The sequence below is a fragment of the Pogoniulus pusillus genome, chromosome 17 (genome assembly GCF_015220805.1).
Source record: "Pogoniulus pusillus isolate bPogPus1 chromosome 17, bPogPus1.pri, whole genome shotgun sequence".
NCBI classification, from domain to species: Eukaryota; Metazoa; Chordata; class Aves; order Piciformes; family Lybiidae; genus Pogoniulus; species Pogoniulus pusillus.
Genome location: NC_087280.1, coordinates 4,084,941 through 4,097,590, shown reverse-complemented (window position 1 = coordinate 4,097,590; position 12,650 = coordinate 4,084,941). Strand labels below are relative to the sequence as shown.

The 12,650-nt window shown below is 51.4% G+C and overlaps 1 protein-coding gene across 4 annotated transcripts in view; it reads left to right on the top strand.

Moving 5' to 3' along the window:
• Nucleotides 1-12,650, top strand: part of HMG20A (high mobility group 20A) — a 194,620-nt gene that overhangs the window by 176,587 nt on the left and 5,383 nt on the right. For all 4 annotated transcript variants that reach the window (XR_010305318.1, XR_010305320.1, XR_010305319.1 and 1 more), the window contains one exon: nucleotides 11,228-11,428. The gene's annotated coding sequence lies outside the window, so the exon portion shown is untranslated. The remainder of the gene's footprint in view (nucleotides 1-11,227; nucleotides 11,429-12,650) is intronic.

The following is a 12,650-nucleotide window of genomic DNA, read 5'->3' as shown; positions in this document are numbered from 1 at the left end:
CTGTTTGAGAAATGTCCAGGAAAATATAAATCGGGTTTGAAATGTTCATTTTCTCTTCTGAAGTTCATTTTGGGCTTTGACCTGAATGTCTCTGAGTTGACACACAACAGGACGAGAGAAGATGGCCTCAAGGTGCACCAGGGGAGGTTTAGGTTGGACATTAGGAGAAAAGCCTTCACTGAAAGGATCCTCAAAGACTGGAACAGGCTGCCCAGGGAGGTGGTTGAAACCCCATCCCTAGAGGTGTTTCAAAGAGGCAAAGATGTGGTGCTGAGGGGCATGGTTTGGCACCAGACTTGGTAGAGTTGGAGGATAGTTGGACTCAATGGTCTTAAAGGTCTTTTCCAATGGAAATGATTCTGTGATTCTAAAGCCTTCATTGTAGGGTAGAGAGAGGAAAGGTAAATCCATCACTTCTATGAACAATTTCGCTTACCTTTGTCCCAGCCCTGGATATTCATCTGTCTGTCCCTGCCTATTGTGAAGTCCCTTATAAGTCCTTCTCCTGCAAGTCATACCCTCTTAGATGACTGAGAACCTGGCCCCAAGCCCTCAGCTGTACCAGGGGCACAGCCACCCATGCCATGCTGCTGCTGTGCCAGCTCCCAGCACATGGTAATGACACAGCCCAAACAAGAAAGCAGCAATCTGATGTCTCCCAGGCAAAGGGAGACTTCTTCCCCTGTAATTGTCCTTTGTTTCTGGAATAACCACGACAGTGCTTGAAGAGAAGAACTTGCTTGTAGGCTTTTGTGTTTGATGTGCTCTGACACAGGCAGGGAGGCAAAAGGATGCTCGCCGTGTCCTGCACTCCCTCCAAGCTGCCCTTGTGTACAGGCCTCTCACACACATGGCCCTGGCTCAGCACCAACTCACGCAATGGCTTTGTACCTGAGAATCACAGAGCTGTTTTGTTTGGAGAAGACCTCTAAGACCACTGAGTCCAATTATCCATCTGACACCACTATGGCCATCAAACCACGTCCCCAAGTGCCACAGTTTATTAACACCTCCAGGGACAGTGACTTCACCACCTCCCTGGGCAGCCTTCACTCTGTCAGTGACAGAATTCTTCCTAATAATCAATCTTAATCTCCCCCAGTGCAACTTGAGACCACTTGCCCTTGTCCTAGAGACCACTTGCCCTTGTCCTATTGCTTCTTACTAGGGAGAAGAGACCAACAGCCACCTCACTACATCAAGTAGCTGCAGAGAGCAATAAAGTCTCTACACTGCCAATAAGGTCTCTTTGCACTGCCTGATTTGATAGAACATGACTGTTAAAGCTCAAGGGAAGCTCACAAGGCCTGGTAAGCCCTTCAAGGCTGGAAGTGTCTTTGTGCTGTATGTGTGTTGCACAGGCTTTTTGTTCCTGCTTGCAGCCTCCTGTTCCCCCTGCCCACCAAGTCCAATCTGGATTCCCTGCATAGAGTGTTTTGAGCCAAAAACAGTTCTGTTCTCAAAGCACCTCCTGAAAATGGTAGAAAAAATTTCCATGCTGAGGATAATGAGCAGTGAGTGCAGAGAAGGGACACAGTGGGAATTCCTCTCTCCTAGAAAGTTGAATCTCTGTGCCACAAGAACCTTGGAGGATTTAGTGTATGAGTATGGGTTGGTTGGTTCTTTGTCACTCCTGAATTGGGTCAAAAAGCTTTGCTTCTCTTTATGGATCCAAAATTGTGCATGGTCTTATTTCAGAAACACTGCAAGTGCTGTGTGCCCAGTGCTCCCCTAGCTGCTGCAGGGTGGCTGGGAAGGGGGCTGGCAGGCTTCTCCTGGGACAGGCTCTCCTTTTTGGGACTGGTTTCTCAGGCTTGGTGTCGTCTGGCAGGCACACCTCTCAAAAATGCCTTCAGGCAATAGCAGGGAGGACGGGAGGCAGGAAGGCTCATAAATGGGTACAACACATGAGCCTGAGATGTTTGCCCTCTTCTTGAGCTGAAACCTGTTGGTACAAGAGTACCTGTTAGTACAGTGGCCAAGCCAGGTGAGCACAGACCTTTAGCTGCTGGACCCTGGCTCCTCCATCACCCCCAGGTTATGTCCTGGTAGAAACAGAGCTGAGAGTTTGCAGACCTTTCCCCTAACTGCCAGCAAAGCCTCCTGCAAACAAGAGGTCCTGCACGCAACCAGCTCTGGGCTGGAGTGTGGCAGCAAAGATCTCACAAGTATCAAACAACTGCCACATGCCTTTCAGACAGGCCCGTGGCCCCCAGTGTCAGCTACTTGCCCAGGTCCCTGGACCCATCCCTCTTTTCCAGGGACTTTGCTCACTTTAGGCAAGGGGAGCTCATCCCTGAGCTCCTTGTCTCTCTCTGAAGCAGCCCAGAAGTTGCTTCATTTATCTTTTGTAGACTTTTGGCCTTGTAAATATTTGCTTGTAAAGCCAAAGTTACTGACAGTGTTATTTGTGTGGAGGAGATGGATATTTCAGGCTGCTCCACTCTCTTTTCCAAAGGGGTCCCTTTCTAAAGGGCAGCTGCTGCTGTTGCCAGGATTTCTGAGCCAGCTGGTTTAGGGCTTTGCTCTCAGCGCCTCTCACCTTCCTGCCCTGAGCTTACAGTGGGATGCAGTGAATTTTGACTTGCACCATGGTTCCCTGCCTCTTTCACCTTTGGTCTTCCCTTCCCAGATATGTCTGCTTTTCTTCCTTTCTCCCTCAGGCCCCACCAGCACTCTCTCACCCCTTTGTTACTCCCAGGTCCTATGGCTTTGTGAACATGCTGCCAGTGAGTGCTGGCTGGCTCTGCTCCTCTGGTTCCAGCACAGGGCTGGCCCTGTGCTGTGCTTTCCCTGATGCTGATAAGTTCTCCTTGGCAACAGCTCTGCACCGTCAGAGCATTTTCCTCCTCCTGGTCCCTCATCCCACAGACCTCATGAAGGCCTGTCCTTGGCAACCCAAGTCGTCTTCCCTTGTTTTCTGTTTGTCTTGTTTGTCTGAAGAACTTCTTCATCACACCAGCAGCTGACTGATACAGACACAGCCCCCAGAGCCCAGGCCCAGTTGCTGTCACCCCCTCTGCACAGGGCCCTGGATCTCAGTGTGCCTGTGCGAGCTCCGCATGGACAAGTGAAGGTAACCTGGGTCCCAGGGCCGGCTCGGCACTGCCTCGTTCCCTTGCCTCGGGTTGCTAAGGTACAGCTGAAACCCTCATCCAGAGTGTCATCATCTCACGGCTCAATTCCTTCAACATCCTTTTCTCTGGCCTTGACAAATGCAATCTTCTCCCACTCCTGCCTGTTCAGAGCTCTGCTGCAAGGATCATTTTCCTCGCCTGTCATTTTGCTCGTGTCACCCATGCTTTACTTGCTTCTGCTGGTTCCTGCTGGCAAACAGCAGTTACCTGTCTCTGCTCTCCAGACCTTTCACAGCTTTCTTTCCTGCTAACCTCCAGGTCCCTCTCCACACAGGGTTTCTCACTGTCACTCAGCCTCTGGTGACAGCCTCTGAAAGCACTTGCTGTGTCTCCCAGCCCTCTGCCTTCTGCCCTGGTGCTTCCTGCTTGCAGAAGAGGAGCTCCCAGATGCATCATGCAAAAAATGTCTCCCTGTCCTTCACCTCTCCTTTGCCAGCATCTGTCACCTCTGTTGGTGACAATGACTCGGTTACAAGTGGAGGAACCACCTGGCTGTCAAATAGCAACCCTGTTTTCTGCTGCCTCTCCTCTGCTGCTTAAGTTGAAGACCTTTGGGGCAGGGCCTTTTTAGCAGCAGTTGAGTAGAGAAGTACAAGAAGCTCATGAGATCCTTTTGTCTGTGTGTGTGTGTGTGGTGTGTGTCTGTCCCTACTGGAAGCCAAGCTGAATTTGGCAGGCTAGGTGGGAATGTTATGTCCCTTCAATGTTTATCGAAACAAAGCTCCTTGGTAGCAGAGAGGGACCTTGTGTGGCACCCAGAGGTTTGCTTTTCAAGGGGGTTGTTCAGCTCGGTGTTGTTGGGGAGCAAGTTGAGCACCTGTCTTTTCTTACTTGACACCTCCTCTATCATGCCTGAAGCAAAGGGTGCAACTGGTCCAGGGGAGCTTCCTCAGCCCTGAACCTTGCTGGGGGCTGAGGTACGCTCGGGGGACAGCATTTGCCATTGCAGACCAAGTCCAGCCCTGGACACTACCTGCTGGGCTAACCTGGAGCAGGGGCAGGGTCGTGCTGACCCCAGGCAGCACGTGGAGGCCCCACTCTGCACCTCAAGTCCGGGAGGCAGATGAGGAACGCATCAATGCCTTCATTTGCCCTTATGGATTTTTCCACCATCTTTTATAAGCGTTCATTTTTATTTATGTGAGGTTAAAGTCAGTCCAATTTGGAAATCAACTTGTCTAAGGAGCTCCCCTCAGATCTTATTAGCTTCATGTAGTATTTCTATTCATTTTTGCTAATACCATTCACCAGGCTGGCTGCAGTCGTGGCTGTGGGAGGTGGTAACCCCCTCCTTGCCAGGCTGCTGGGGTTGCTTGGAGCCCGGTGGCTGTGAGGATGGCCGTGGGGACAGCAGCCACACAGGGATGGAGCTTGCAGCTTTCCAGCTTCCAACAGCCTGTGTGGGGCAATTTCTGACATCTGCTTCCACATGGCATAACATCCCCACCCTTGCTGCATCCAGCGTTAACCACAGCCCACCTGTGGCTGCTGGCACAGAGGGCTTCTTTAGCTGCTTGTGATGGAGATGGGCAGCTGGTTTGGGCAGAGAATAGTTAAGCAGCACTTGGGCTATCCTTGTGATTAGAGAAATTCCAGGGTGAAAAAAAAGAGTGATAAATCCATTGAGGGCTTTGAAAGCAGAGCTAAGATGCCTGACTCAGGAAGTCCTTCAGCTGCAGATTGCTGGAGGCTGGAGGGTTGTCTTGGGGAGGTATCAGAGCATGCTTGGCCAGCTTCTATGCCCATCCCCTGGCATGTGCTCCTGGCAACTGCCAGGGAGGCTGTTGGCAAGCACTGCAACCCTTCCTGAGGTGATATTCCAGTGACCCAACAGAGCTGGCTGTAGACATCAGGGAACTGTCAGGGTGGGAGGGTCATGTGTCAGCCCCGAGCAGGAGCTGGGGCTGCCATTATGGGATGCACACCTGCCCTGCATTGCTCCTCATGCCACCAGCACAGCGTGTGGCTCCTGAGCAGTCATGGCTGCCCTGTCTCTCCCCTGCCTTTGATTACTTATTGGAGTGGTTGGATGCTGGGTGACTGTAATTAAAAGAAGAAAAATACACACAATAAAATGATTTCTAAACTGGCACCACGCTGGATGCAGTGAAGCAAGGAGAGTATTAAATATTTATTGTCACTGGTCTGCTGGGGGCGAAAAATTAAAATTATTTTGCCTGAGAAAAACATTTTAATTATTTAATTTGAGGGGAAGCCTCCTCCACAGCCATCCTTAGTGCTAAGCCCCAGACAAACGGCAGCACAATGTAAGGTTTGATTAGAATCTGAAGAGGATGAAGAGCTGGAGATTGGAACAAGGGATGGGGAGCCACATGGTCACCATCTGAGCCTGAAGTCCTCCTGCTCTGCTGCAGCAGGTCTGTGCGTGTGGCCCTGCATCTTGCAAGGACAGTTCTCCCTCCCCAGGGGTGGGTTGTGCTTGGCAGCTGTCAGCCAGTGATTTGTTTTGCCCATAGGACCCTGAGCTCAGGACAGAGTTGCTGGAGGCATCAATCCCAGCAGGGTATTGGGTAGGAAATGTAGCAATTTCCTGTGCCACACCATCTGCAGCTCCAACTCTCCAGATCAGTGAGCTGCTCTGAAGAGCTTCACCAGGGCAGGAGCTCTGATGTGTCTGTCCCTGCAGCCCAGCTCCACCATTCAGACTCTGCTAGGCTCACCCTGCACCCATCCTGTGGGTGGCACGGGGCTGTCTCATGGCATTTACATGCTGTGGCTGTGAGGCTTTTCCTGAGAGGCTCTGTGGGAAAGGTGCTGGGGCAAGTGTCCCGTTGGCACATCCCCTTGGAGCTGGAGCGGAGGATATTCAGCCACATAGCAAAGATTGAGAAGTACGAAGCGTGGGGTCTGGCAGCTGCTGATTGTTTTCTGTGAGAGAAGAAGCTGTGATTCTTTCCCTCGTGTCTGCAGATTGACAGTCTCTCATTATTAGCCCCCTGGAAGCAGGCACTTTGACTGAAAGAGCCATCCCAGCCTTCACTGTAACAATCAAAGCGGCTCAAGAATAAACATGGCTTGGCAAGAATAAACACAAATTGCAGTGCTTGCTGTGAACAGTGATATCCAAGGGAGCAAACATCAAATGAAGGATTAGCCCTGTTTGCAAGGAGGCTCTTCTAGCGAGAGACTGAGTAAGGACCATCTGCAGCCCAGAGCAAAGGGGCTACCAGGAGAACCTGCTTGTGCCATCAGGAGCTCTCCTCTTTGAAGCTCACATCATTTCCTTTAGGCGCTGTCTGGTTTCACTTCATGTGCTCCGTCGGTTGCTGAAACCCTAAGCTCTTTGCAGACAGTGTGGAGAAGCCCAGAAAGCCCAAGGATGGGAGGAGGGTTAGAGAGGATGAAGAGAGCTTCCCTGAGGCAGGTAGATAGGGCAGGTAGTGGAATGGTCTGGGGCAGCTGCTAGCAAAAAAAGACTGAAATCCTGCAGGAGCTGGAGGAAGACCTCATTACAGAGGGATGTGGAGGTGCTGGAGTGAATGCAGAGAGGGCAATGAAGCTGGGGAAGGGCCTGGAAAATAGATCTTATGGAGAGTGATTGAGGGAGGCGAAGATGGCTAGTTTGAAGAAGGGGAGGCTGGGGGGAGACCTCATTGCCGTCTACAGCTACCTGAAAGGACATTGTTGAGAGGCTGCTGCTGGTCTCTTCTCACAGGTAATTAGTGATAGAACAAGAGGGAATGGCCTCAAGCTGCCACTGGGTAGGTTACAACTGGACATTAGGAAACATTTTTCCACAGTAGAAGTGATCAGGCATTGGAATGAGCTGCCCAGGGAGGTGGTGGAGTCACCAAACCTGGATGTGTTTAGAAGTTGTTTGGATGTGGTGCTTGGGGATGTGGTTTAAGGGTGAACTTTGTAGAGTAGGGCTATTGGTTGGACTTGGTGATCGATCCTGGGGGTCTTTTCCAGCTGGAATGTTTCTGTGGTTCTATGATGGCATCCACTGAGTCCTGTGGGAGCCCTGTCGCTAATGTTGCCAGTCTTAGGGCAGCAGCCCTAAAGGCAGCAGCCATCCCCCTGCTGCCTGCGGGAAGCCAGCAGGGGGAAGGTCTCCTTCCCAAACCCTCGCCCAGAGGCAGCCACACAACATAAATCAAATTTGGAGGCACAGAGGTTCCATAAACAAGCTTATTTTCTGAAGCCAGGTCCCATTATGTTATCTGTCACTTTATAGGGGTTTCTGAGCCATTTATTTTTATGTCTATCCATCGGAGCTGGTGAGCCAGCGCTGGCCTGAGAGTGTAAAGCTGACAAGACAGGGTAGCGGCGTGCGAGAGCTGTCAGCAGAGCAGCCGCCTGTGAAATGAGCACGGGAGACGATGCCCACCATTTTAGTTACAGGGGCTCTCGGGCACTGCCTGCCAGAGCAGGGGGTGCCACCAGGCACACTCCTGGCGCCTGCCCGTGCCACCCTGGCACCAGCAGTCCTGAGCCCTCTCAGAGGGACAGGTACCAGACCCATTGCAGACAGGGATAAGGTCTTGAGGCAGCTAGAAGTGAGATTTTCTTCTTCGGGAGTATCTTACACTGCCAAAGGGATTTGGTCACCCAGAACCTGCATAAAAGGGCACCTGGGGAGAATAACAAACTGCACCAGTACAGGCTGGGAGGTGATCTGCTGGAGAGCAGTCCGTCGGAGAGGGACCTGGGGGTCCTGGTGGCTAACAAGTTAACCATGGCACAGCAATGTGCCCTGATGGCCAAGAAGGCCAATGGGATCCTGGGGTGTATTAGGAGGAGTGTGTCCAGCAGATCAAAGGAGGTTCTCCTCCTCCTGTACTCTGCCCTGCTGAGACCTCATCTTGAATACTGTGTTCAGTTTTGGGCTCCCCAGTTGAAAGGGACAGGGATTTGCTGGAGAGGGTCCAGTGGAAGGGTACGAGGATGATTAGGGGACTGGAGGGCATGGCTTGTGAGGAGAGGCTGAGGGACCTGGGGCTGTTTAATCTGGAGAAGAGAAGACTGAGAGGGGATTTGATGAATGTTTATATGTATCTGAGGGCTGCCAGGAGCGGGGGACAGGCTCTGCTCACTGCTTCCTGTGACAGGACAAGGAGCAATGGGTGTAAGTTGCAGCAAAAGAGGTTCCACCTCAACACAAGAGGGAACTTCTTTCCTGTAAGGGTCCCAGAGCCCTGGAACAGGCTCCCCAGAGAGGTTGTGGAGTCTCCTTCTCTTCTGGAGCCTTTCAAGTCCTGTCTGGATGTGTTCCTGTGTGATCTGTGTTAGATATCATTGTCCTGCTCTGTCAGGGGAGTTTGACTCGATGATCTCCTTGGGTCCCTCCCAACCCCTGACATCCTGTGAGCCTGTGATATTTGTGGGATGAAAGGTGCTGAAGACAGTTCTGCAGCACTTTGCTCTTCAGTGTAGATCTTGGTAACAATACACAACACCTATATGAAATATATACACTTGGTAATAGGTTTTTTTTGTTGTCTGTTGGGTTTGTTTTTTTTTGTGCATTTAAGATAGGCTCAGATTCAGTGTAAGGTTTTGTGCTGAACTGGGAAAACTGAACTTTCCTTTTCTAAAAAAAAAAAAAACAAACAAAAAAAACCCCCAAACTTAGGGCTTCAAATGTTTTTGAAACTTGCTTTATCCCTGGAGCATCGTTTGGCCAAACTCAACAGCCTTTACGAGAGCCTAAATGAATAATTGTTTCTGTCACGTTCCAGGAGAAAAGTATTTAGATCAGCAATTTTCCCTCTCGGTTGAAGCAAACATTTCAGATGTGAGATAGCTTTCTGGGTCATTGACAACCCTAAAAGGGGTCTAGATTGCCATCAGGGTGGTGGGACTAAGCACAGACCCTACTCCCACTCTGCTATGACCTTGCTGTAAGTCCTCTGGTTTAGCTCAGAGGGGACTGGTCCTTCAGCAGGCGAGAAGCGCTCGGTTGGAAGGCAGCCGGGGTTGTTGCAGCCATGCTGGATGTGGAGCCTGGTGTTCCCTCCCTCTTCTTGCCAGATTTTCAGCTTGGGATGAGTATGTTTGGGTTTGCTGTGTCAGCCCTCTCTTTTTCATAGAATCATCATCACAGAATCACGGAGCAGCTGGAGTTGGAAAGGACCTTAAAGATCATCTAGTTCCAACTCCCTTGCCACGGGCAGAGACACCTCCCACTAGAACAGGTTGCTCGAGGCCCCATCCAGCCTGGTCTTGAACGTTCCCAGGGACAAAGCATCCACAGCTTCTCTGGGCAACCTCTTTTAGTGTTTCACCACTCTCATCGTAAAGAATTTCTTCCTAATATCCAATCTAAATCTACCCTGCTCTAGGTTCTAACAATTGCCTCTGGTACTGTCACTGTGGGCCCTTGTAAAACATCCTACTCTAGCTCTCTTGTGGCCCCCTTCAGCTGCTGGAAGGCTGCTATAAGGTTTCCTGATTTTAGGGATGCCCTGGCCAAAGCTGGCACATGGCAGATTGGTAGGCACCAGAGTGCTTCCTGCTGCCCCAGTGTGGGCTAACTTCCCCGTGAGAGGTTATGACATGGGCTTGTCAGGGGCAGGGGTCGGCAGAAAGCTCTGTGCTGTGTGCCAGTTCCATGGCTGCAGGGAGAGCTGGAGCCTTGTGGAGTGTCCCTCAGATACACAAAACCTGGTCTGTTTGGCAGGAATAATGCTTGGAATTTGAAGTTGGACTCCCACCCTGTCTGCTTGGCTTGTGAGCAGCAGCCATGTGTCATCTTTGTGGAGCTGCTCAGCAAAATGCCTCTGGAGCCCCTCAGACAGCTGAAGGCCCTGGGCTGGATGGTGGCACTTCTCCACCTTAAAGCAGCAAGCCCTGACCTGTTGGTGGGAAGCTTCTTAGCGCTGCTCTACTGCCTGCTTACAAGCAAGTGGCGTTATTTGAATCCTCATCTTCCTCTGTGGTTTGTGTGAGGGGCACATTTCCTTCCCTGGTTTGACCTGTAGCCTCTTCCACCAGCACATGGCATGCCAGCCAGCTGCAGGAAGGACTTCTCTCTCCTCCAGGAGCAGGCAGCTCTACCTGATTGATCTGCTTGCCTTCCAGCCTGGATCATTCCTCTGCAGGTCTGTCTCTCACCTGCCTAGCCACTGCTAAAGCCTCCCTGGAATGAACAGCTATTTGTCAAGTGAAATAGGAAGGTCTGACTCTCATGTTCCCCAAGGCCACTTAGCAGGGCTCTGGCTGCTCTCTGGACACTTGCTTTCCTGTGCTGGTGTGATGTGAGCGGGAATGAAGGCCACAAAGCTCTTGTGCATGATGTGAGTGCTGCTGCTGGAAGCTCTCATGGTGGACACTGTATGTGTGTTGCCTTCCCCAGCCTCCCCGGGTCTACTCTCTGTGGAGTGACAGCTGTGGTCCTCCCACCATTGCCTCAGTCCCTTGTGCTTCTCTGCACCAACCCATTTATTGACTAGGAGCGTAATTGTGCTGCATCATGTCTAATTGGTTTGCTCTGTCACTCTCCATTTGCTTTCTCTGCCTGCACCCTCCCCTCTCCCCTCCATAAATGTGCCAAGCCGTGAGCGTGAGCAGGACACGAGGCCACGTTCCTGATTGCTGAAGGAAAAACAGGCACCCAGCTTCCTCCTTTCTTCTCTTAAATTCAAATGACAAGAAACAGAGGAAAACAATTTTGCAAACCCTTGGCAGAGGGCCAGCTCTGATAAAGAGCTGTAATTAATCTCCCCAGCTTTATTAGAATATCATTACAATTAACTCAGCAATCTTCTGTTGATCAAAGCCATTGTTCCCTGCAGAGCAGAGGAAGCCAACGTCAGCCTGGATTGTGTGGAGCTCTAAAGCACCTAGAGATGGATCACTCCTGCCAGCCCCACCGCAGCCAGGCTAGCAGCGTGTGGGCCAGGAGGACCAGAGGTGTGCTGGCACAAGCCTCTGTCCTCATCCACTTGCAACTCTGTTTTGTGGTTGGGTTTTTTGGTTGTTTGTTTTTTTCTTTCAACTGCTCTTCTTTGTGGAGGTTTTCTAGCCCAGATCCACGGGGGGGCACCTGGATGTCCCTCATCCCTGGTGCAGATGCTTCTGGACCCAATCTTTTGATGACTGTGTCTACTTTGTTTGTGTTCATGCAGGTCTCCACATGCATGCTTCCACGTGTCAGCTGGAGATACATGGACCGTGGCAGTGACACAGCAAACAGCAGCATGGCTGCTGGTAAAGAGAGCAGGGGAAACGTTTGTGGAAGCCACGTGTGAAAGATGGGAGAGTGGAGTCCATCATCACTAAGACTGCAGATGACATCGCGCTAGGAGCAGCTGTGGATCTTTTGGAGGGTAGGAGAGCCCTGCAGAGGGACCTTGCCAGGCTGGATGAGTGGGCAGAGGCCAATGGGATGAGATTTAACAAGGCCAAGGGCAGGGTTCTGCACTTTGGCCACAACAACCCCAAGCAGCACTACAGGCTGGGGCCAGAGTGGCTGAGAGCAGCCAGGCAGAGAGGGAGCTGGGGATACTGGTAGAGAGTAGCTGAAGATGAGGCAGCAGTGTGCCCAGGTGGGCAGCAGAGCCAATGGCATCCTGGCTTGGATCAGGAGCAGTGTGGCCAGCAGGACAAGGGAGGTTCTTCTGCCCCTGTGCTCAGCACTGCTCAGGCCACACCTTGAATCCTGTGTCAAATTCTGGGCTCCTCAATTCAAGAGAGATGTTGAGGTACTGGAACATATCCAGAGAAGTGCAACAAAGCTGGGGAGGGGCCTGGAGCACAGCCCTGTGAGGAGAGGCTGAGGGAGCTGAGGGTGTGCAGCCTGCAGAAGAGGAGGCTCAGGGCAGAGCTCATTACTGTCTACAGCTACCTGAAGGGAGGCTGTAGCCAGGTGGGGTTGGGCTCTTCTGCCAGGCAAGCAGCAACAGAAGAAGGGGACACAGTCTCAAGCTGTGCCAGGAGAGGTCTAGGCTGGATGTTAGGAGGAAGTTCTTGCCAGAGAGAGTGATTGGCATTGGAATGGGCTGCCCAGGGAGTCACTGTCCCTGGAGGTGTTCAAGAAAAGCCTGGACGAGGATGATCTGGTTGATTGGCCAGGGCTGGGTGTTAGGTTGGGCTGGCTGAGCTTGGAGATCTCTTCCAACCTGTTTGATTCTATGATTCTAAGCTTCCTAAGCTGGGCAGTTAAACAGCCCAAGGTGCCTGCTATAGAGAAGCAGAGAAGATGATGAGTGTTGCACTACTTCTTCCCTCCTTTTCCAATTCTTGTTTTAATATGGGGTATTTATCTGTAATTTAAGCCTGTCATTAGTTTTATCAGAAAGAGTTCTGAGACAGAGATCTTCTAAATGATTAGGTTTGGATTTGAAAGACACCAACAGCTCCACTTGCTGTGCAGGATGAAGACACATCTGTTTCCTACCTTAGATATCCAGCTGTGAGGACTTGGTGCCAGAAAGACCCTCCCAGTCTCACACAGATCCCAACCCACCCCAAGTCTTTTATGGTAGCCATACCTGGGGGGACACTCCTGAGGTACACAGCCCTGGGCTGGCTCAGGATGGCCCTTCTCAG